Below are 24,802 nucleotides of genomic sequence, written 5' to 3' on the forward strand. Positions count from 1 at the left end.
GGCAATAAAATGACCAAAAGCCTGTAATTATAAGAAATCAGGTATGGGATCTGTTCTTTTCGCAAACATTCTAATGCTACAAATACCTATGATTATCAAAACACCACGAGCAGGATGAACCTCAGTAAGGGAATCTTGTAACTTCTTCTAGTTCCATGATCATCATTTCTGTCCGGGGAGTGAGGAAACTTGAAACAGTGTGAAGGAAGACACATGGGTGGTTGAGAAAGGGACACGTTCACAGCATAGTTGGCAACAGAGGCCATCTCTTTATCACTAGTATCTGCTAGGGACGCTGTCCATGAGAGGTAACATCACCCTTGACCACTCACAGAGCTGACCATGCAATGAGTAACCAATCCCTGATAACCACAAGTTCTGAACACAGAGGGGTATAAGAAAGGCGAACCTTCCTTTGTTCTTCACTGTACAGCTGGACTTTTGGCCAACGTGTCAGTAGTTATATCTTTTCCCCGGGCATCTGATCAGCGCTTCAAGTGTGAACAGAGACTAGAGGGGCCAGCTGGGCTGGGTAAGAGGAAAGCTTGTATCATTCAGGGAATGTGTATATCTTTAGTCTCCCAGTTGAGTTAAAATGGAGAGTTGGGGAAGTGCCAGTTTTCTGTGGTTGAGTTAAAGAGATTGAAGGGTAAGGCTGGGGACCGTGTGGAAGATTCAGCTTTGTGGATATCATGCAGACACCTGGATGTGTAAACCTTTGATCCCATAGTCTAAAGTAAGACAGGGGTATTTATTAAATGAGGACAAAACTGAATTGAAAGAGATCAGTTTGTGAGTTTTGTTGATCGTCCTGCATGGTGTTATTCACCTGTTTATCAGCTATCTTTGTGCATTGATATCCTTGTGATTTTGAAGCATAGTTCAATAAAGTTAATTGGAAAATGTTGTAATCCTATGCCTTTGTCATTATTCATTCTATTCGAGTCTAAATCCTCCTAACAGTTCACGTGTTACGTCAGTCAGGAATCTAGTTGTTAGAACTTACTTATCAACATCTAGGATGGATTCAAAATTCCTGTCAGTTGGCAATAACAACACAGAACTCAAGCATTGAAAGAGGTTCTTTGCTTCAGAGTAAGCCAATGGTGGGGTCCTCGACTGTGTCAGACACAACTGCTTCCTTTGTTAGTGGAATGAATTTGCAGTGCCAGAAATACCTGGCAATGAACCCTGCTTTCTGTCCCCCCCCATAGGGCTTGAGATTTCTATTGGTCCTAAAGGTGTTTTTGGTTTAAGTTTCAATGGGATGAAAATCAAGTGAATTCGACAATGGGTGGGAAGTCTGCTCCCAGGCAGTGAAGTTCAAAATTAACCCAAACATGTTTTTGATATTAAATTACATTCACGATTCTAAGGATTAATTCCCAAAGTTCCAACACTTTTATTTTTTTCTTGATGGAAAGTAGCTGGAAACAAGAGAGTAAAGTTCAAAAGAACAGCGACCTAAGCAGTATAAATGGAATGGAGAATGGCAGGAGAGGTAATGAGACAAGAGAGCTTTCCAAAAGCAAGGTGCTTCTCAAAAATATGAGTAGCAGAAATTGGCTTTGTATCAGCTGAATGTCCCTGAAGTTTTATCTAGTACCATTTACCATAAGCTGGGCTTTTTCCTGTAACACTATTAAATATTAATTACAATTGAGTGTTTATGTGCAATATTAGCTCTTGTTGGAAGTTGCTATTGCTGATTCAATAAATCCCAGAAGGAATATTCCAGATCTGTTGCACTGTGGTGGAGCTTGTGTCAGTATATTTAGTCTGGTGCTGCAGCAGTAAGGTAAGTGCTATTTGATTAACACTAAGGGGAGAAAGTACTTTTAAGTGGAAAGTTGCACTTCCAGCAACAACTGTTTGCCAAGTCTACTTGTTTCATCAAGTTTTTAGTTACCTGTCCTCAGTGTTAATTTTTATCTGATTACACTCTGGTGAAGCACATTGGAATGTTTTCCTATGTTAAAAGTGTTATTTAAATGCTGTTGTTGTTTCTGTAGGGGAAGGAGGAGGGCCATGTCGTGGAAGTGTGTGATTTTCACCCTTTTGTCAATCGCTGAGGGGTTCAGCTCCTGTCCAAGTGTCTGCACCTGTAGCCAGGCACAGGGTAATCTAACAGTGGACTGTGCAAACGCAGGACTCAACTTTCTTCCATTTGATATACCCAAGACTGTCAACATTCTGAAATTAAGAAATAATTCAATTCAATTAGAATCAAATTCCTTTAGAAATACACCTGATCTTCAAGTGCTCCATCTTCAGATGAACAACCTCATCTTTCTCCCAAGGGGCTTATTTGCTTGGGTTCCTCAGCTAAGAGGGCTTTATTTGTATAGTAACAAGTTGTCCCACTTACCAGATGATATCTTCAATACTGTCTCCAATCTGGAGTACCTCCTTCTCAATGCAAACCAGTTACTCAATGTCTCCGATCAACTTTTCCTTCCCCTGAAGAAACTCAAGACATTAATTTTGTCCAACAACCATCTCCACGTGATTTCCCCACATATTTTCCTGGGTTTGGAATCATTGAAAGTATTGTCTCTGGCATTCAATCATTTTTCTGTTCTTCCAGAGCTACTTTTTAAACCGTTGCATAACCTCAGAATATGTGCTGTCAACAACAATAGACTGGAGTCCCTCCCTGAGAAGGTCTTCCATGGTTTGCGAAACCTGAACTGGATAACATTAGCAAATAACCACCTCCGAGAGCTACCCCCTAAACTTTTCAGTCACACGCCACTCCTAAAGCTCTTTCTCTACAGCAACCAACTGGAGTGGTTGCCTACAGGAGTTTTGCATTCTTTGAAGGTGAGACAAAATGATTTCACATTTTTAGCTTCTGTTGAAATATTCAAATAATATGAACAGTGGGCGGGGTGGGGGATTTCTAACTACCCACTCCCCGTCCCCACCCCACGTCCAGAGAAACGAGCTGTGATGGGAGATTGTTAAATGGGAGATTGCTGAAGCAACCACCTAGATCAGGTGAGAATTTCATAATGTATGGAAATTAGGGACCCTGGTGGCCTCTTAACCCTGAACAGAGTGCCCTCTGTGGCTGCCCCACTCAGTGAAAGCTGCTCTGAAGGCTGAAGCATCCACAGGCGATAAGTATTAAACTTTCCTCTGTGGGGCCAGGAGGAGGAGGAGTGTTCCTCCGAGCACCACCAGGAAGGTCTCATTTTCTGCTACCCCAGGCTCCAACCCCCTCAACACATAGCTTTCCCACCTGTGAGACCCTTCTTTCCAACAGGGAGGGAGCCTCTAAGCTGCAGGACTTTAATCAACCACCCACCAGCCAGCTTCTGCTTCACTCCCATTTTGGGTGGCCGGCTGGCTGACGGGATGTAAATAAGAACCCGGAACAGTCGAACGCTCAAGCAGACGATGTCGGATGGGTTGGACACTCTCCCTGGCCCTGCCCGTCTGAAAGCCAATATTGTTAACAGTTCTCTCTCTTCAGTCGTTGTCCCTTCCACCTTTAAATTTGCCATCATCACTCCTCTCAGAAAACCAATCCTGACCCCACCATTCTTGCAAACTACTGTCCCGTCTCCAACCTTCCTTACCTCTCCAAAGTCCTTGAACAAGTTGTTTCATCCCAAATTAATGCTCATCTTTCCCGCTAGTCACATAGGGGGCTTGGCAACTGCGATCACGTGGCAGGTGGCCACTTTACATAATGGAGGCGCAGGGCCTGGCCAATCACGTGACAGGAGTGGGATGCGTATTGCCGAATATGAGCTCAGATGACCATGGAGCAGATGCTGGCACCATATTTAAAACCCTGCCAGCTCTGCTTGCATTGCTGCCTTGAACTCTTTTGCTGCTTGCCCTTCACAACTGAGCCATCATTTGAATATGATCTCCCATGGGCCACAGCGCATGGTTCAGCTGGGCAATAGGGACGAAACACAAATAGAAAGGATACATTGAGGTGAGTCTTTATTCTTCTGACCCTGAATGGCCATCAGGGTAGCTGAATGTGGGTAAATATGAGATTGTCTTTTGCCTCCTCGGCCTGTCCTTCAGCCAGCCTGGTCTCCGATGCAAGGGCTTCAACATCCAGTGCTGCCTGCTCTTCTCCGTCCTCCACATCTTCCTCGTCAGTGGAGGAGTGTTGTTTTGCCATGTCCTCGTCATGCAAGGCCTCACCCCTCTGTAGTGCTAGATTGTGCAGAGCATAGCAGACCACCACGACATGTGAACTTCTTGCTGGGGCATACTGCAGAGCTCCACCGGATCGATCTGGGCAATGGAATCTCATTTTCAGCAGCCCAATGGTCTGCTCAATGGTTGCTCGGGTGGAGCCATGGCAAGTGTTGCACCTCTCCTCCGCTGTATTGTGAGGGTTCCTCACAGGCATCAGTAGTCAAGTCTTCAATGGGTAGCCTTTGTCCCCAAGAATCCATCCCTGTAGGCGAACAGGGGGCCGAAAAAGCTGAGGCATCTGGGACTGTTGAATTATGGAAGCATCATGGCTGCTTCTCAGGAAGCAGGCACACACCTGCAGGAAATGCTTTTGGTGGTCGAAGACCAGTTGAACATTGACTGAATGGAAGCTCATAGTTGCCAGCCCTCTTGAACAGGGCATTTGTCATCTCCTTGATGCAGCAGTGAGCTGCGGCCTGGGAGACACCACACGTGTCCCCGGTGGATCCTTGGAATGATCCAGACGTGTAAATGTTAAGCGCCACGGTGACCTTCAAGGCCACGGGCATAGGGTGCTCCTTGAATCCCATAGGTTGCAACATGTCCTGCAGCATGGGCGCATGAGTTGATGACGGCCTCCATTGAGAGCCGTAGTCTGACGATGCCGCTGGGACATTTGGAAGTAGCTGATTAGAGTCCAGTACAGTCTCTGGTGCAGGTGGGCCCTTTTTAGCATGGCTGCCAGCTGCTGCTCTCCTTGTGGAGCTTCACAGGCAGGCACAGCTGCCTCCTGCCCTCCCTCCATCGGAGGCGCTGCATCATGCCACAGGGGTCTGAAAAGACAGGGTGTATGAGACCCAAGCTAGGTGACCAATGGGCCTACAGAGCGCTGTTGATGCAGAGACAACCCTGCCTTGGCAGCTATGTTTTGCTACTTTTCCTGGCCCTCAGTGGCCACCCTTGATGATAGCCGACGCTCGCATCCAGCAGTATGGGCAGCCAAACATCTCACTCAACAGTTTGCTGACCACCCAAGACCCTGCTCAGCAGGCACTCCCACATGAGAACCCAATCCCACCCACCCCCACACCATGCAGAGCACCCGAGACCCCAATCCCCCCCTTTGCAAAGTGCCCAAGATACCGATGCCCCTTGCAGAACTCACTGTAATGTATGTCCACAATGGCCTCTGCTTTCCCTCTTCCCCTATGACCTGCTGGTTGCGGCTGCCTACCTGTCACGGCACCGAGTCCTCGGCTTGGTACCACCAGCTTTTAACTGTCAGGAATCTGAAGGCACATGAGGGACACCCATCCCAAGGCCCCCACTGAATCGCATTGTATTATATGCTAATGTATGGTGCTCTACAATTTACATTACGTTCCCATCGGGTCAAGGTGATGGTGCTTTCCCGCCCCTGACTAAATCTGGAACCAATATCACAATGCCGGATTTACGGGCGGATGCTTCTGATGTGATTCTCCGGCAACACCCCCTCCCAACGCCTCCATTCCCGCTCCAAATGGGTGCACTGAATTCAGCCTGATCATTTTCAGTCCCCACTCCAAACTCCATTCCCTAGCTACTGACTGCATCCCTCTGCCTGGCAACTCTCTGCAATTAAGCCAGTCTGTTTGTAACCCTGGTGTCACATTTGATCCCGAGATGAGCTTCCAACTTCATATTTGTGCCATCGCTAAGACCACCTAATTCCAGATCCATAACACCACCCGACTTCACCCCCATCTCAGCGCATCTGCTGCTGAAACCTTCATTCATGCCTTCGTTACCTCTAGACTTGACTATTCCAGTGCACTCCTGGCCGGTCTCCCACATTCTACCTTCTGTAAACCTGAGTTCATCAAAAACTCTGCTGCCCATGTTTTAACTTGCACCAAGTCCCGTTCCCCTATCACCCCTGTGCTCGCTGACCTACATTGGCTCCTGGTCAAGCATTGCCTTGATTTTAAAATTCTCATCCTTATTTTCAAATCCCTCCATGGCCTCCCTCCCACTCCCCCTATCTCTGCAATCTCCTCCAGCCCCACAACCCTCCAAGATATCTGTGCTCCTCTAATTCTGGCCTCTTGAGCATCCCTGATTTTAATTGCTCCACCATTGGTGGATGTGCCTTCAGCTGCCTGGGCCCCAAGCTCTGAAATTCCCTCCCTACACCTCTCCACCTTGTTTTCCTTCTTTCAGTCACTCCTTAAAACCTATCTCTTTGATCAAGCTTTTGGCCATCTGACCTAGTATCTCTTTATGTGGCTCAGTATCATATTTTGCTTTATAATGCTCCTGTGATGTGCCTTGGGACATTTTATTACGTTAAAGGTGTGATATAAATATAAGTTGTTGTTGTTATTCACGTGTGCGTCTTCACAAAAAGTATATTAGTGGTTGCGTGGGGGATGGTGAGAGGTGTCAAAGATGAGCCCATTTGTGTTGTCACCTGACAACCAAAGATTTCTAGCAGGGGGTCACTGGATAGCGATCCACTACCTAGGGGCACAGAAGCCATCTGCTCCACACTTACCATCACCCCAGCTGCAACCAGCTAACTCAACAGAGATCAGTAATTAAACTTAGGACTTTCTGATTTGTATGGCTCAGCTTTAGTTACTGAATGAATTTGCTGAGAAGTAATAGCAACCAGTGTGTAATCTAATCAAAGTGTCAGTATAGTTTATATCTGGAAATAGTGTTTTGAGTGACAGGTGAAAATTCAATCAAGTGGATTTATACATGGGAGCTGGAATTTATATTCTAACATTGAAATGATTTATATTGTGTTTTACAGGACCTTACTTACTTGGATCTACATGACAATAGGTTGGAGTTGGTGCCTGATGGAGCATTTGAGCCACTAGCTAACCTCAGTACCATCAGATTAGATCAGAATCCTTGGAGGTGTGACTCTGGTAACAGTTACCTTCGCTGCTGGATTAAACGTCACAGAAACACTGTCAAGAGTAAGAGTATCAACAAACCGGACTCTGTGATATGTTACACACCAGCACATCTGGCAGGAAGCGCCATGGTGAATGTGACTGACAGACAAATGAGCAAATGTTAAACTTTGGGAACTCATTACCATCCATCACATCACTCACCGAGGTCACTTAAAAATAACAGCAATCACTTTAATACTGAATGAATATTCCTGCATCTGGAACAGAGTCATGTTATGCCTTTGCCTATTGTGCTTTCTGTTACAGAATAACACCATCAATTACACAATATCACAAGCTAACTCATTCTGTAGTGCAATCTTTCAGTTGTGTTAGTAATGGGCATTGGAACATTTTCCATTATAGGCACCCAGAGCCTGTATTCAGGCAAAGCAAGGTAAGATGCAGAGTAATGTCTCTCTGTGCTATCCCATTCTCAGACAAGTGTCTGCACCAAAATAATGTTTATCCAGTTTCTGTACACTGTCTTCTATTTGGAGCTGCTTCTCAATTAAGAATTCTCTTCAACAGGTGCTCAAAATGGAGCTTCAGCTTAAACGTGTTCTCAAAATGGAAGTGGTAATCAGACTGAATTCTGGGAAATCAAGAAGGCAGACGCTAATTGAAATCATCAATTCTTACATTAACACATTACTTCCCAGTAATAGAAAACAAACCATCATGGTCACAAACCTGGAAATAGCTCTATAGGGGGATATAAATATATCAAAGCTCTCTGACCTGTGTGAGACCCTTCGATAGTGAGAACCTGAGAAGCTAGGGAGTAAAAGTACGATCTTGCATGTCCAAATACTAATGGTTAATTAACTTAGAGGTCAACAAGGGTGCCAGCATGGCTGCAACCAACATGGGCGAAATATTTTAAGACATTATTGAGTTTCCACAGAATTGTACCTGTTTTGAAAAGTGTTTCTTGTCCCCGTATTTTTGCTCAAGCTTATTTGCATCTCGTCAAGTGTAAAATCTGCCCTGAACCAGAGCAATAGGACAGCTTTTTAGAATATAATTTTAAAATGATTCAAATTTTGCTTTGCAAATTATTCCTTGATATATTTAACTTGGTGCAGTTGTATTAAAACAGCTGAAAATAGTTTTAGCACACAAAATAAGCATTTTAAATCAAAGTGCCAATCCACCACCTATGAGTAAACTGCTTTTAAATTATTGAAAATTATTTTTTTTTAAATATACAAAGCTATTTCTAGTTAGACTGGGGTGCAGTTGTTAGTTCCTTGCCTTTTAAAATGTACCTATTAGCGCCCTTGCCCACAGAAGTTCCAACTTAATTTTTGAAGCCTCCTTGAAGACCACAAATGGGCACGATTAAAAGAAACTCCCAAAGGTATTTAATTCACCCTGGGGGCATGGCCAATTTTGTAGGCAGAGCATGTTTGTAGTGCAATGTTTATAAAATTAGTGCAAAAGATTGTAGAAACTCAAGTTGTGCCGGATTAATTTGCAGGGATAGGTACAACATGTTGCACCATGGGCATTGGACAAAATTATTGACTCAGCTATGGCCATGGGGGCAATTAATCTGTATATACTGCATATAGCCAATCTATTGCCATCAAAACACAGTCCAATTTAAAACACATATCTCTCTATAAATAAAGTAGCCGAGCATGCAAACGTCAATGGAGAGCAGCACAATTGTATTAGCTAGCTAGCTACATCATGTCACTGGGGTGATAGTTGGACCTTATCGGATGACTTCTGTGTCAGGAGTGCAAATTCATCCAATAAAGCATGAAACTCAAGGAGAGGATGGTTTTTGTGGTCATTGAGGTGCGGCAGTAGAAAAATCAGCAATAGGAAGACGGACCTGTTCTCACACTGCAGCTGTCACAAGACAATTGTGATGGCCTTTGTTTGTTCAACTTCTCTTCCTGCTTGTAATATTAGAATTAGAATTAGAATTAGAACATTACAGCGCAGTACAGGCCCTTCGGCCCTCGATGTTGCGCCGACCTGTGAAACCATCTGACCTACACTATTCCATTTTCATCCATATGTCTATCCAATGACCACTTAAATGCCCTTAAAGTTGGCGAGTCTACTACTGTTGCAGGCAGGGCGTTCCACGCCCCTACTACTCTCTGAGTAAAGAAACTACCTCTGACATCTGTCCTATATCTATCACCCCTCAACTTAAAGCTATGTCCCCTTGTGTTTGCCATCAACATCCGAGGAAAAAGACTCACTATCCACCCTATCTAACCCTCTGATTATTTTATATGTCTCTATTAAGTCACCTCTCCTCCTCCTTCTCTCCAACGAAAACAACCTCAAGTCCCTCAGCCTTTCCTCGTAAGACCTTCCCTCCATACCAGGCAACATCCTAGTAAATCTCCTCTGCACCCTTTCCATAGCTTCCACGTCCTTCCTATAATGCGGTGACCAGAACTGCACGCAATACTCCAGGTGCGGTCTCACCAGAGTTTTGTACAGCTGCAGCATGACCTCGTGGCTCCGAAACTCGATCCCCCTACTAATAAAAGCTAACACACCATATGCCTTCTTAACAGCCCTATTAACCTGGGTAGCAACTTTCAGGGATTTATGCACCTGGACACCAAGATCTCTCTGTTCATCTACACTACCAAGAATCTTCCCATTAGCCCAGTACTCTGCATTCCTGTTACTCCTTCCAAAGTGAATCACCTCGCACTTTTCCGCATTAAACTCCATTTGCCATCTCTCAGCCCAGCTCTGCAGCCTATCTATGTCCCTCTGTACCCTACAACATCCTTCGGCACTATCCACAACTCCACCGACCTTACTGTCATCCGCAAATTTACTAACCCACCCTTCTACACCCTCTTCCAGGTCATTTGTAAAAATGACAAACAGCAGTGGCCCCAAAACAGATCGTTGCGGTACACCACTAGTAACTAAACTCCAGGATGAACATTTGCCATCAACCACCACCCTCTGTCTTCTTTCAGCTAGCCAATTTCTGATCCAAAGCTCTAAATCACCTTCAACCCCATACTTCCGTATTTTCTGCAATAGCCTACCGTGGGGAACCTTATCAAACGCCTTACTGAAATCCATATACACCACATCCATTGCTTTACCCTCATCCACCTGCTTGGTCACCTTCTCGAAAAACTCAATAAGGTTTGTGAGGCACGACCTACCCTTCACAAAACCGTGCTGACTATCGCTAATGAACTTATTCTTTTCAAGATGATTATAAATCCTGTCTCCTGTCTCTTATAACCTTTTCCAACATTTTACCCACAACCGAAGTAAGGCCCACAGGTCTATAATTACCAGGGCTGTCTCTACTCCCCTTCTTGAACAAGGGGACAACATTTGCTATCCTCCAGTCTTCCGGCACTATTCCTGTCGACAATGACGACATAAAGATCAAGGACAAAGGCTCTGCAATCTCCTCCCTAGCTTCCCAGAGAATCCTAGGATAAATCCCATCTGGCCCAGGGGACTTATCTATTTTTACACTTTCCAAAATTGCTAACACCTCCTCCTTGTGAACCTCAATCCCATCTAGCCTAGTAGCCTGAATCTCAGTATTCTCCTCGACAACATTTTCTTTCTCTACTGTAAATACTGACGCAAAATATTCATTTAACACTTCCCCTACCTCCTCTGGTTCCACACACAACTTCCCACTACTATCCTTGATTGGCCCTAATCTAGCTCTCGTCATTCTTTTATTCCTGATATACCTATAGAAAGCCTTAGGGTTTTCCCTGATCCTATCCGCCAATGACTTCTCGTGTCCTCTCCTTGCTCTTCTTAGCTCTCCCTTTAGATCCTTCCTGGCTAGCTTGTAACTCTGAAGACAGGGCAGCCAACAAAAAGGCAGTGATCAGGAGAATTTTATAGGGTAAAACAGCTAGTACTTCAGAAGAGTCATGTAAAACAGAAAAGCAGAGTGGGACAGAAAGGGACAGAGAGATTAACAGTAGGTAGTCAAGACTATTCGTCTTGACAGGCTGTTAGACCAGGTACTGGATTCTAAAATACAGAAGCAACAGCATCTCTCATGGACAAAATGTCATTTACTCACCAAAGTTAGTGACAAAATTATGAATTATGCAACATGGAAACAGCATAAATATTGGATTTTTAAATTTGTTGCATACGCTCCAACATCTCCCACAGCTGTTGGAGTGAGATGATGACAATTCTCCCCTAAACTGGGACAGAGGTACCTTGCTAAATTCTGTAGCCTTCTACTTAGGGATTTAAGGTAAATGTTACTTCAATAATTGATGGATATTCTACTTAAATATTTTACTCTAACAATATTGAGATTTAAAAATTGGATTCTCTACTGGAAACAAGATTGTACTTTCTATTCCTGGAACTATTAACATTGCAATTGACTGTCTTCCTTCACTGGTGTCACCTTCTTCCCAGGACTGTCATGGATCTCCACCTCAGCCCTAAATTAGTCAACTGAATTCTTGATAAAACTTAACAAATCCAAAAACTGAATTATAATATTGAAACACAGTTAGGTTACTAATGAGAACATTAACCAACTTGAGACTTGCAGCTTACGTTTCGTAGACAAGTCCTTCATTCTGACAAAGCTGGTCTTGGCTATCTCAATTCTCCTTTGGATCTCACAGTCAGATCTCCCCTCACCTGTGATAATCTGCCCAAGGTCTGTAAACCTTTTCACTTGTTCCAGGACTTTGTCCATTTACTTCAGTTTTCAATTCTGGGGTTGACTGTCTCACCAATTGTGAATTGCATGTTCGGTTCTTTAATAAACTTTTGTATAATTTAGAATTTATGTTGTCTCACATAGTCTTCTGAATCACTAACTTGTGAACCATCTCTGTTTGGTGGGGAGGTATATTACTGAGGAGAGATTCCTGGGCCCTTATAATATCCGGGCTATTATAATCTGGCTGAAACTTGTTATTACGTCTATCTGGGGACGGTAATATTCTCAGCTGGTTCCTTTCCTTTACGGAGAGTTCGATCAGTCCTACTGGCCCATCCAAGTGTCTTTAGGATCTGTCTTTCTCAACCTCAAGTGAGAGTGATCATCTGAGAAGTACGCCTGATCCGGGATGGCCACCACAATTAACTTCAGCAGCTTGTTGAGGGATAGCAGTGTAATTGCTAACACAATCTGTACTGGTGGATACAAGACAGTTTGGCAAGTCAAATTGAGGCGTTGCTCACTCCTGGGAATAGGCTGAACAGCAAACCCAGTCAGTTCCTTGATGAGGAATGTTTGGTTGTGCATTTCAAAAAATGAATCTGTCCATAGGTGCTATGTAGTTGCATCATACCACTACTGTGTACAGTACCCTTAGAAAACACCTGCTACGTCAGGAGCATCCTGGAGAGAAAGGATAACCCATGGCTTCTCCTCTTACCATCAACAATCCCTCATCCCCTCTCCTCATTCATCTACCATCACCACTAACAATAGCTTGTCTGGCATCAATTCTTGGATGAGTCGCCATTTCATCCAGCTAAGCATTGGGAAGACAGGAGCCATTACCTTTATTTCTGCTGCAAGCTGTGTGCACTTGCCACTCTATCTCCCTCCCTGGCCAATGTCTAAGGCTGAACCAGACTGTTTGCAACCATGGCATCCTATTTGACTCTGAGCTGATCTTCTGACCCATTTCCTCTCCAGCATAAATGCTACCTATCTCCACCTCCGTAAGATTGTCTGCCTCCGTCCAATGTACCCTCTAAAATTTTTGAAGTACATGGGAAATTTGTTTAAATGCGCAGCCCCTTAATTTTTTTTTGCATGACTGTGCAAGTGTGCTAAGTTTGAGGGGCCGATTTGTGCAGTCTGCATGGGAACTTTTGGGTTGCTACTCAGCCGCACGGCTTGGAGGGAATATTGCCTCCATCCCTTCCTCAATCCATTTGCCACTGAAAGTCTCGTCCAAGCCTTTGTTACCTCCAGAATCAATTGTACCAATGCTCTCTAGCTGGAATTCTACTCTTCAATCACTGTAAACTTCAGATTATCCAAACCTCTGTTACCTGCATTTTATTCTGTGTTAACTTTGTCTTACTTTGTAGAACTCTCACCTCTGAATCACAAGGATTTGGATTCAAGCCCAACTCCAGGACTTGAGCACAAAAGTCAAGGCTGACTTTTAGGAAGGACGGGCAAAAAGGAAAAGGAGATGGTATTGCGCTGATAATAAGGGATAGTATCAGTACATTAGTACGGGAGGATCTCAGATCAGAAGAACAAAATGTGGAATCTGATTGGGTGGAGCTAAGAAACAGCAAGGGGCAGCAAACATTGGTAGGAGTTGTTTATAGGCCACCAAACAGTAGTGATAGTGTGGGGTATGGTATTAATCAGGAGATTAGAGAAGCATGTGGCAAGGGTAATACAGTAATCATGGGTGACTTCCATCTGCATATAGACTGGGTAAACCTAATAAGCTCTAATGCTGTGGAGGACAAGTTTCTGGAGTGTGTTACAGATGGTTTTCTAGAGCAGTATGTTGAGGAACTGACTAGAGAACAGGCTATTTTAGATCTAGTATTATGTAATGAGAAAGGGCTAATTAATAATCTCGTTGTAAAAGAACCTTTAGGGATCAGTGGCCATAATATAGAATTTTACATTATGTTTGAAAGTGAGGTAGTTCAATCTGAAGCCAGGGTGTTAAATTTGAACAAAGGAAATTATGAAGGTATGAGGGGCGAATTGGCTGAGGTGGATTGGGAAAATACATTAACAGTAATGACAGTATATAGGCAATAGATAGTCTTTAAAGAAATATTACATAGTTTGCAGCAAATATACATCCCTTCAAGGCACAAAAACTCCAAATGTAAAGGCAGTCAACTGTGGATAACAGAGGAAGTTAAGGATTGTGTAAGATTAACAGAAAAGGCCTATAAAGTTGCCAGAAATAGTAGTAAACCTGAGGATTGGGAGGGTTTTAGAATACAGCAAATGAGGATGAAGAAACTGATAATGAAAGGGAGAATAAAATATGAACGTAGGCTAGCAAAAAATATAAAAACGGACTGTAAAAGCTTCTATAGGTACATAAAAAGGAAACGTTTGGCTAAGACAAATGTGCAAATGTGGGTCCATTACAGGCAGAGTCAGGAGAATTTATAATGGGGAATAGAGAAATGGCAGAGAAGCTAAATGATTACATTGTGTCAGTCTTCACTGAGGAAGACACAAGAAATCTCCCAGAATTAGAGATTCAAGGGATTAGGGGAAAATGAGGAAATGAAGGAAATTAGGATAGTAAGAAGGTTGTATTGGAGAAAGTAATGGGGCTGAAGGTTGATAAGTCCCCAGGACCTGATATTCTACATCCCAGAGTGTTGAAAGAGCTAGCTATGGAGTAAAGCCTGGCTTAGGTATAAAATTAAAACCCGACCCGACAACAGCCAACCTGAACCCGACACAAGCCCGAGTCCTTTAATTTTTATAAATGCCCGACCCAACCCGACCCGAACCCAGCACATGTATTTGGGTTAGGATGGGTAGCCAGGCTTTAGACCAGTGATCGAGTACAGGTGCCAGTTGTTGATGTAGCCATGCTCAATTAACATCATAAAGTTTAACAAAAAACAAAAACTGATTTCAAACAGGCGAAGGCGCCGTGACCCTGAGCACTCGTGGGAAAAAATGTATCCTCTTCAGTAAATCATGCAATGTAACAAACAAGCTTCTGATCTGTATCAAGTTCCGATTTCTAACAAAAAAAATATCCACGGAGAACTCAGGTTGGGAAGTTTAATCTCCCTATTTCCAGATAATTTTAAATCCTTGGGCCAAGTATAGATTAAAGCAAGAGCTCAGTTGATATTTCTGTACTTCCTGCAGTTACTGGTATCTTCTCCAGGCTTGTCAGTTTCTCTCGGACTTGATAGATTTCAGAGTGTAAGGGATTGGGTTAATATCACTCAGGTGCTTTATGTTGGAACTTGTAGCTGTTTCATTCCCCTCCTTTCCCCCCACTCTTCTCACTTCTGATTTCTGTTTGTCCTGATCTCTGTCCACGGCCAGCCCAACCTGACCCAAGCCCGAGTTTTGGACCCGGAAGAGAGACCCGACACAAACCGAACCCGAAACATGTCGTCGGGTCCTGACAGGTTCGAGTTGGTAGCCATGCTCTACTATGGAGATAGTGGATGCATTGGTGATCATCTTCCAAAATTCTATAGATTCTGGAGTGGTTCCTGCAGATTGGAAGGTCGCAAATGTTACCCAACTATTTAAGAAGGGAGGGAGAGAGAAAACAGGGAATTACAGACCTGTTTGTCTTGCATCAGTCGTTGGGAAAATGCTAGAATATATTCTATAAGATATGATAAATGGACACTTGGATAATAATGATCTGATTATGCATGGTCAACATGGATTTATGAATGGGAAATCATGTTTGATGAACCTGTTGGAGTTTTTTGAGGATGTTACTAACAGAATTGCTAAAAGGGAGTCGGTGGACGTGGCATACTTGAACTTTGATAAAGTCCCCCACAGGAGGTTGGTTGGCAAAATTAAAGCACACAGGAGAGGAGGTAATATACTGGCATGGATTTCTTTCTTTTGGGCCTCCTTATCTCGAGAGACAATGGATACGCGCCTGGAGGTGGTCAGTGGTTTGTGAAGCAGCGCCTGGAGTGGCTATAAAGGCCAATTCTGGAGTGACAGGCTCTTCCACAGGTGCTGCATGGATTAAGGATTGGTTAACAGGCAGAAAACAGAGAGTAGGAATAAACGGGTCATTCTCGCATTGGCAGGCTGTGACTAGTGGGATACTGCAGGGATCAGTGCTTGGGCCCCAGCTGTTCACAATATATATCAATGATTTGGATGTATGGACCAAATGTAATATTTCCAAGTTCGCGGATGACACAAAACTAGGTGGGAATGTGTTTTGTAAGGAAGATACAAAGTGGCTTCAAGGGGATTTGGACAGACTTAGTGAGTGGGAAAGAACGTTGCGGATGGAATATAATGCAGAAAAATGTGAGGTTATCCACTTAGGTAGGAGGAATAGATGTACAGAGTATTTCTTAAATGGTAAGAGATTAGAAAGTGTAGATGTACAAAGGGACCTGGGTGTCCTTGTCAATAAGTCACTGAAAGCTAACATGCAGGTGCAGCAAGCAATTGGGAAGGCTAAAGGTATGTTAGTCTTTATTGCAAGAGGGTTTGAATACAGGAGTAGTGAAGTCTTGCATAGAACCTTGGTTAGACTCCACCTGGAGTCCAAATCTCCACCAGTTTTGGTCCCCTTACCTTAGGAAGGATATTATTGCCACAGAAGGAGTGCAACGAAGGTCCATGAGACTTGTTCCCGGGATGGTGGGGACTGTCCTATGAAGAGAGATTGGGGAAACTGGGCCTGTATTCTCTAGAGTTTCAAAGAATAAGAGGTGATCTCATTGAAACCTACAAAATACTTAAAGGGATAAACAGGGTAGATGCAGCTAAGATGTTTCCCCTGGTTGGGGAGTCTAGAACCAGGGGGCGCAATTTCAAAATAAAGAGGAAGCCACTAAGGACAGAGATGAGGAGAAAGTTCTTTACTCAGAGGGTTGTGAATCTTTGGAATTCTCTACCTCAGGGGAAGTTTGAAGCTCAGTCATTGAGTATGTTTAAAATAGAGATTAACAGATTTCTAAATAGAAATGACATAAGTGGATATGGGGATAGTGTTGGGAAAAAGGCATTGAAGTGGCTGATCAGCCATGATCATATTGAATGGTGGGGCAGGCTCGATGGACTGAATGGCCTACTCCTGCTCCTATGTTCCTATAATGCACAGTGCAGTACTGAGGGTGTGCAGCACTATCAAGAGTTTAAACCTGTCAACTGTTCTCAACCTGTCCTGCCACTTATGCACATATACACCCAAGTCCCTCTGCTCCTGCACACCCTTTAGAATTGTACCCATTATTTTATATTGTCTCTCCATTTCCTTCCTACCAAAATGTATCACTTCACATTTTTCCACATTGAACTTCATTTGCCACCTGTCCACCCATTCCACCAACTTATCTATGTCCTTTTGAAGTTCTGCACTATCCTCCTCAGAGTTCACAATGCTTCCAAGTTTCGTATCATCTGCAAACTTTGAAATTGTGCCATGCACACCAAGGTCTATGTCAATGATTTAATATCTCACTTAAAAGAAGGCAATTGCAACAATGCAGCAGTCCATCAAGGTGAGAGACCAGCCCTAGTTCAATGTTATTGTAGTGGAGTGTGCTAGGAGCAACAACAGACATGCTTTAGAATGAGGCACAAACTTAGTGAAGCTACAGCACAGGCAGCGTGCATGAAAAATGTAAAAAGCAGCAGGCACAAAAAAGTTCAAAGTGACCCCACAACCAATGGATTAGAGGAAAGGTCTGTAGTTCTAGCATATTCAGTTGAGAATAGTGACAGACACTTAGATAACTGATAGGAGGAGGAGAAGGCTCCATGAAAATCTCCACCCTCAGTTATGCCTGAGCTAAGCACAGCAGTACAAAGGAGAAAACTGGTGCTTGAACAAAGAACAGTACAGCACAGGAACAGGCCATTCGGCCCTCCAAGCCTGCGCCGATCTTGATGCCGGCCTAAACTAACACCTTCTGCACTTCCGGGGCCCATATCCCTCTGTTCCCATCCTATTCATATATTTGTCAAGATGTCTCTTAAATGTCGCGATCGTATCTGCTTCCACCACCTCCCCTGGCAGCAGGTTCCAGGCACTCACCACCCTCTGTGTAAAAAACTTGCCTCGCACATCCCCTCTAAACATTGCCCCTCGCAACTTAAACCTATGTCCCCTAGTAACTGACTCTTCCACCCTGGGAAAAAGCTTCTGACTATCCACTCTGTCCATGCCGCTCATAAATTTGTAAACCTCTATCATGTCGCCCCTCCACCTCCGTCGTTCCAGTGAAAACAATCCGAGTTTTTCCAACCTCTCCTCATAGCTAATGCCCTCCAGACCAGGCAACATCCTGTTAAACCTCCTCTGTATCCTCTCCAAAGCCTCCACGTCCTTCTGGTAGTGTGGCGACCAGAATTGCACGCAATATTCTAAGTGTGGCCTAACTAAGGTTCTGTACAGCTGCAACATGACTTGCCAATTTTTATACTCTATGCCCTGACCGATGAAGGCAAGCATGCCGTATGCCTTCTTGACTACCTTATCCACCTGCGTTGCCACTTTCAGTGACCTGTGGACCTGTACGCCCAGATCTCTCTGCCTGTCAATACTCCTAAGGGTTCTGCCATTTACTGTATACCTCCCACCTGCATTAGACCTTCCAAAATGCATTACCTCACATTTGTTCGGATTAAACTCCATCTGCCACTTCTCCGCCCAAGTCTCCAACCGATCTATATCCTGCTGTATCCTCTGACAATCCTAATCATTATCCGCAACTCCACCAACCTTTGTGTCGTCCGCAAACTTACTAATCAGACCAGCTACATTTTCCTCCAAATCATTTATATATACTACAAACAGCAAAGGTCCCAGCACTGATCCCTGCGGAACACCACTAGTCACATCCCTCCATTCAGAAAAACACCCATCCACTGATACCCTCTGTCTTCTATGACTGAGCCAGTTCTGTATCCATCTTTCCAGCTCACCTCTGATCCCGTGTGACTTCACGTTTTGTACCAGTCTGCCATGCGGGACCTTGTCAAAGGCTTTACTAAAGTCCATATAGATAACATCCACTGCCCTTCTTTCATCAATCATCTTTGCCAGTTCCTCAAAAAACTCAATCAAATTAGTAAGACACGACCTCCCCTTCACAAAACCATGCTGTCTCTCGCTAATAAGTTCATTTGTTTCCAAATGGGAGTAAATCCTGTCCTGAATAATCCTCTCTAATAGTTTCCCTACCACTGACGTAAGGCTCACCGGCCTATAATTTCCTGGATTATCCTTGCCACTCTTCTTAAACAAAGGAACAACATTGGCTATTCTCCAGTCCTCTGGGACCTCACCTGTAGCCAATGAGGATGCAAAGATTTATGTCAAGGCCCCAGCAATTTCTTCCCTTGCCTCCCTCAGTATTCTAGGGTAGATCCCATCAGGCCCTGGGGACTTATCTACCTTAATGCTTTGCAAGACACCCAACACCTCCTCCTTTTCGATAATGAGATGACCGAGACTATCTACACTCCCTTCCCTAGGCTCATCATCCACCAAGTCCTTCTCTTTGGTGAATACTGATGCAAAGTACTCATTTAGCACCTCACCCATTTCCTCTGGCTCCACGCATAGTCTTCAGCTGAAAGTGCTGAATGGACAATCCCAGGTAGAACCACCAGCCCACCTCCCACCCCACCCCACCCCGATGTCCCTATCATCATAGGTGGCTGTGTGTAACCAGCTTGGTTCATGCACTGTGACATTAATAGGCACTCATTGCAGACGCAGTGCCTAAAGTCTGTAAAAACCTGCCCCACTCCCGAACAAGCTATGACACCCAAATTTCCCCAACGACGTGGAAAGTGCTGCAGGTATGTTCCATTTACGGAAATTGGGACAACTCTACCCGGAAAATTATCATCCTATCAGTTTCCTTCCAATCCCAGCCCTGAAACCTGTACCACCAAGAAGGAGGACAGCAGGAAGATTGTGGGACATTAGCACCTCCAAATTTGTCTCCAAGTCACATACCATCCTGACTTGAACATATACCACTGTTCATTCACTGTCTAATGCTGTCATTAGAAAAACCATCACTACAAGGAGAGAAGTAGTTCAAGGACAGGGCAAACCACCGCCTTCTCAGGGTAATGAAAATGAAGCTTTCTAGTGTCTTTCATCACAAGAACAAATAGTGATGTTAGTTTGTGTGTGGAATTCTGGAACAGTGCTGGAATACACACCCTTCTGAATCAAAAGCAAGAGTGTTGCCACTGAGCCAAGCTAACAATTAAATGAGTTACTTAAAGCTGTGTCACTGTGCCATAATGGGCCCGTTGTTAAAATCAATTAAAATCAATCAACTACATCAATTAAACTGTCTCTTTTCCTAGGTCATCGCCTCCAAAATCCCAGTCAGTTGAAATCAGCTTCAGCCCTGGTACCAAATGTTCCATTTTAGATCAACAGCAGAGAACCCCGGTGACTGAACATGCAACTAAATTCGTTCTGCAGACAGGAACCATGCTCCTAGTCACATCGGTAAAAACAAGCAGTGATGTCAACGACAACAAGGTAACAGGAATTTATATTTCCTTTGTGATTTCGCTCTACTTGCATATTAAAAACATTTCTGGTGCTACACTGCTTTCTTACTGCATTTCATCTCTTTGCACTCGGATTCTTACTATTCCCTTAGTTCATTCTTTGTTTTTGTCACTTCTAATTCCTTTCCTATTTTCTTCTCTAATTTTCCTCAGTTTTCTGGACTAATGTGAGCAAATTGAAGAGAAAATGGAAATAGAAATGAAAATAGACTAGTATCTGATGCACTGCAATAGTCACCTCCAGGCTGTACATTTCTAAGTTGTAAAGGGGATGAGACGTCGCTCTTGGCTGACATACGTTGTCCAGGCCTCGCTGCCATAGAGCAAGGTACTGAGGACACAGGCCTGATACACTCGGACTTTTGTGTTCCGTGTCAGTGCGCCATTTTCCCACACTCTCTTGGCCAGTCTGGACATAGCAGTGGAAGCCTTTCCCATGCGCTTGTTGATTTCTGCATCTAGAGACAGGTTACTGGTGATAGTTGAGCCTAGGTAGGTGAACTCTTGAACCACTTCCAGAGCGTGGTCGCCAATATTGATGGATGGAGCATTTCTGACGTCCTGTCCCATGATGTTCGTTTTCTTGAGGCTGATGGTTAGGCCAAATTCATTGCAGGCGTCGCAAACCTGTCGATGAGACTCTGCAGGCACTCTTCAGTGTGAGATGTTAAAGCAGCATCGTCAGCAAAGAGGAGTTCCCTGAAGAGGACTTTCCGTACTTTGGACTTCGCTCTTAGACGGGCAAGGTTGAACAACCTGCCCCCTGATGTTGTGTGGAGGAAAATTCCTTCTTCAGAGGACTTGAACGCATGTGAAAGCAGCAGGGAGAAGAAAATCCCAAAAAGTGTGGGTGTGAGAACACAGCCCTGTTTCACACTGCCTCTGGAGAATACTTGACATCAGGTGGCAGGACTGTATCTCCAACACAGAAGTCCTCGAGGCGGCCAACATCCCCAGCTTGTACACACTACTGAGTCAGCGGCGCTTGAGATGGCTTGGCCATGTGAGCCGCATGGAAGATGGCAGGATCCCCAAAGACACATTGTACAGCGAGCTCACCACTGGTATCAGACCCACCGGCCGTCCATGTCTCCGCTTTAAAGATGTCTGCAAACGTGACATGAAATCCTGTGACATTGATCACAAGTCGTGGGAGTCAGTTGCCAGCGTCCGCCAGAGCTGGCGGGCAGCCATAAAGGCGGGGCGAAAGTGTGGCGAGTCGAAGAGACTTAGTAGTTGACAGGAAAAAAGACAGAAGCGCAAGGGGAGAGCCAACTGTGTAACAGCCCCGACAAGCAAATTTCTCTGCAGCACCTATGGAAGAGCCTGTCACTCTAGAATTGGCCTTTATAGCCACTCCAGGCGCTGCTCCACACACCACTGACCACCTCCAGGCGCTTACCCATTGTCTCTCGAGATAAGGAGGCCAAAGAAGAAGAAGAAAAAAGGGAATGAGCTATTAGGAATGATTAAAGAAACTCATGCTCTACATTCTGCAAAGAAGACGATTAAGTGGTGGTCTCATCGAGGCAGATAAAATATTAAATGGTGCACCTCAAGTAAATACAAAATGATACTTCAAATTAAACCTCAAAAAGCCAGAACAGAGGATATAAATTTAAATTATATAAAAGCAAATTTTAAACAAATATTTATTAGAAAGAACTTAAAGCATGATAAATCATAGAATCATAGGAAGGTTAAGGCACAGAAAGAGGCCACTTGGCCCATCGTGTCTGTGCCGGCAGAAAAACGATCCACCCATTCTAATCCCACCTTCCAGCCATTGGTCCGTAGCTCTGCAGATTACAGCACTTGAGGTGCATATCCAGACTCCTTTTGAATGAGTTGAGGGTTTCTGCCTCAACTACCCTTTGAGGCAGTGAGTTCCAGGCCGCCAATACATGAAGCCAGAATCTATTGCACATCCATTCCAATGGAGCAAACATTTTTGTTGTAAGTTTAAATACTGCATGAAATACATTGCATAATTACTCATAGATGTCTTAACTTGTCTTTACGAGAAGGTCTCATGTAGCATAAACACGCACATTCCAGTGTGGTAAAAATGACTCTCTGTTCAACATCACCTCTTGCAATGACTGGGTGAAGAGGTTTTTCCTCATCTCTCTTCTGATTTTTCTACCAATCACTTTAAATCTATGCCCCCTCATCACTGACCTCTCTGCTAAGGTGAATAGACCCTTCACCTCCACTCTATCCAAGCCCCTCACAATTTTGTATATTTCAATCAGATCTCCCCTCAGCCTTCTCTGTTCCAAGGAGAACAACCCCAGCCTATCCAATCTTTCCTCATAGCTGCATTTTTCCAGCCCTGGCAACATCCTCGTAAATCTCCTCTGTACCCTGGCTAGTGCAATTACATCCTTTCTGTAATGAGGTGACCAGAACTGCACAGTGTACTCAAGTTGTGGCCATACCAATGAGTTATACAGTTCCAGCATAACCTCCCTGCTCTTATATTCTATACCTCAGATAATAAAGGAAATATTTGGAATAATCTACCAATCAACAGAAGAAAAATGAAAAAGTAGTTTTCAATATGTAGCTAGTCACTAATAATGGGAGAGTTAGGGTGTTACCCTTTGATGTGCCACTGGTTCTGTTCTTGTCTTTTCTTATACTGTTATGACCTGCTGAGGGACAGTTTCACACATCATACTGGTATCTCACCTGACTGGCCAGTCTTCATGTCTGAGACCAGAGAGCAAGTGTTACAACTAAGACTGGTCATTTCCTTACCTGACTTCATATTCTTGTTCAAAACTTGCATTGTTTGATGCATCTTATCCTTGGTTCTTGACTCTGTGTCCACTCTCTTCCTATAGGTTACAGTGACATTTTATGGAGATAAGATGAAGCTGGACGTGGTAGAAGTGTCAGTGGGGGAGCATTTCGGGGATAGTGACCGTAACTCTGTAAAATTTAAGATAGTTATGGAAAAGGACAAAGACAGGCTGGAAATAAAGGTACTGAATTGGGGGAAGGCTGATTTCAATATGATAAAACAGGATCTGGCCAGAGTGGACTGGGAGCAGCTACTTGTAGGAAAGTCTACATCAGACCAGTGAGAGTCATTCAAAGAGGAAATAGTGTGGGTTCAGAGGCAACATGTACCCGTTAAGGTGAAGGGTAGGAACAACAAGTCCAGGGAACCCTGGATGTCAAGGGATATAGAGGATTGGATCAGGGGAAAAAAGGAGGCTTATGGCAGATTCGGAGCGCTGAAAACAGCAGAGGCATTAGAGGAGTATAGAAAGTGTAGGGGGGTACTTAAAAAGGTAATTAGGAGAGCGAAGAGGGGACATGAAAAAACACTGGTGGGCAAGATAAAGAAAAATCCTAAGGTGTTTTATAAGTATATTAAGGGCAAGAGGATAACTAGGGAAAGAGTGGGGCCCATTAGGGACCAAAATGGCAATGTGTGTGTGGAGCCGGAGGACATAAGTGAGGTTTTAAATGATTACTTTGCATCTGTGTTCACTATGGAGAAGGGCAATGTAGGTGTAGAGATCAGGGAGGGGGATTGTGATATACTTGAACATATTTGCTTTGAAAGGAAGGAAGTATTAGCTGTTTTAGTGGGCTTAAAAGTGGATAAATCCCAAGGCCCAGATGAGATGTACCCCAAGCTGTTATGTGAGGCAAGGGAGGAGATAGCAGGGGCTCTGACACAAATTTTCAAATCCTCTCTGGCCACAGGAGAGGTACCAGAGGACTGGAGGACAGCGAATGTGGTGCCATTATTCAAGAACGGTAGTAGGGATAAACCTGGTAATTACAGGCCGGTGAGTCTAATATCAGTAGTTAGGAAAATATTGGAAAACATTCTGAGGGACAGGATTAATCTCCACTTGGAGAGGCAGGGATTAATCAAGGATAGTCAGCATGGCTTTGTCAGGGGGAGACTTGAATATAGGAGGTATGATCAGTAAGTTCGCAGATGACACGAAAATTGGTGGTGTCGTAAATAGTGAGGAGGAAAGCCTTAGACTACAGGACGATATAGATGGGCTGGTAAGATGGGCAACGCAGTGGCAAATGGAATTTAATCCCGAGAAGTGTGAGGTGATGCATTTTGGGAGGACTAACAAGGCAAGGGAATATACAATGGATGGTAGGACCCTAGGAAGTACAGAAGGTCAGAGGGATCTTGGTGTACTTGTCCATAAATTACTGAAGGCAGCAGCACGGGTAGGTAAGGTGGTTAGGAAGGCATACAGGATACTTGCCTTTATCAGCCGAGGCATAGAATATAAGAGCAGGGAGGTTATGATGGAGCTGTATAAAACGCTAGTTAGGCCACAGCTGGAGTACTGTGTACAGTTCTGGTCATCACACTATAGGAAGGATGTGATTGCACTGGAGAGGGTGCAGAGGAGATTCACCAGGATGTTGCCTGGGCTGGAGCATTTCAGCAATGAAG

At 44.1% G+C, this 24,802-nt stretch overlaps 1 protein-coding gene across 5 annotated transcripts in view; it reads left to right on the forward strand.

The window, feature by feature from the left end:
* Nucleotides 1–7,431: 7,431 nt before the first annotated feature.
* Nucleotides 7,432–24,802, forward strand: part of LOC137352200 (protein-arginine deiminase type-2-like) — an 85,279-nt gene continuing 67,908 nt past the window's right edge. For 3 of the 5 annotated variants that reach the window (XM_068017406.1, XM_068017402.1, XM_068017405.1), the window contains exons 1-2: nucleotides 7,432–7,515; nucleotides 20,143–20,323. The gene's annotated coding sequence lies outside the window, so the exon portion shown is untranslated. Of the gene's footprint in view, nucleotides 7,516–13,175; nucleotides 13,286–13,329; nucleotides 13,408–20,142; nucleotides 20,324–24,802 lie in introns of those variants that run through there. The other 2 variants (XM_068017403.1, XM_068017404.1) reach the window with 2 other exon arrangements.

Source organism: Heterodontus francisci, chromosome 37 (genome assembly GCF_036365525.1).
Source record: "Heterodontus francisci isolate sHetFra1 chromosome 37, sHetFra1.hap1, whole genome shotgun sequence".
Classification (NCBI taxonomy): domain Eukaryota; kingdom Metazoa; phylum Chordata; class Chondrichthyes; order Heterodontiformes; family Heterodontidae; genus Heterodontus; species Heterodontus francisci.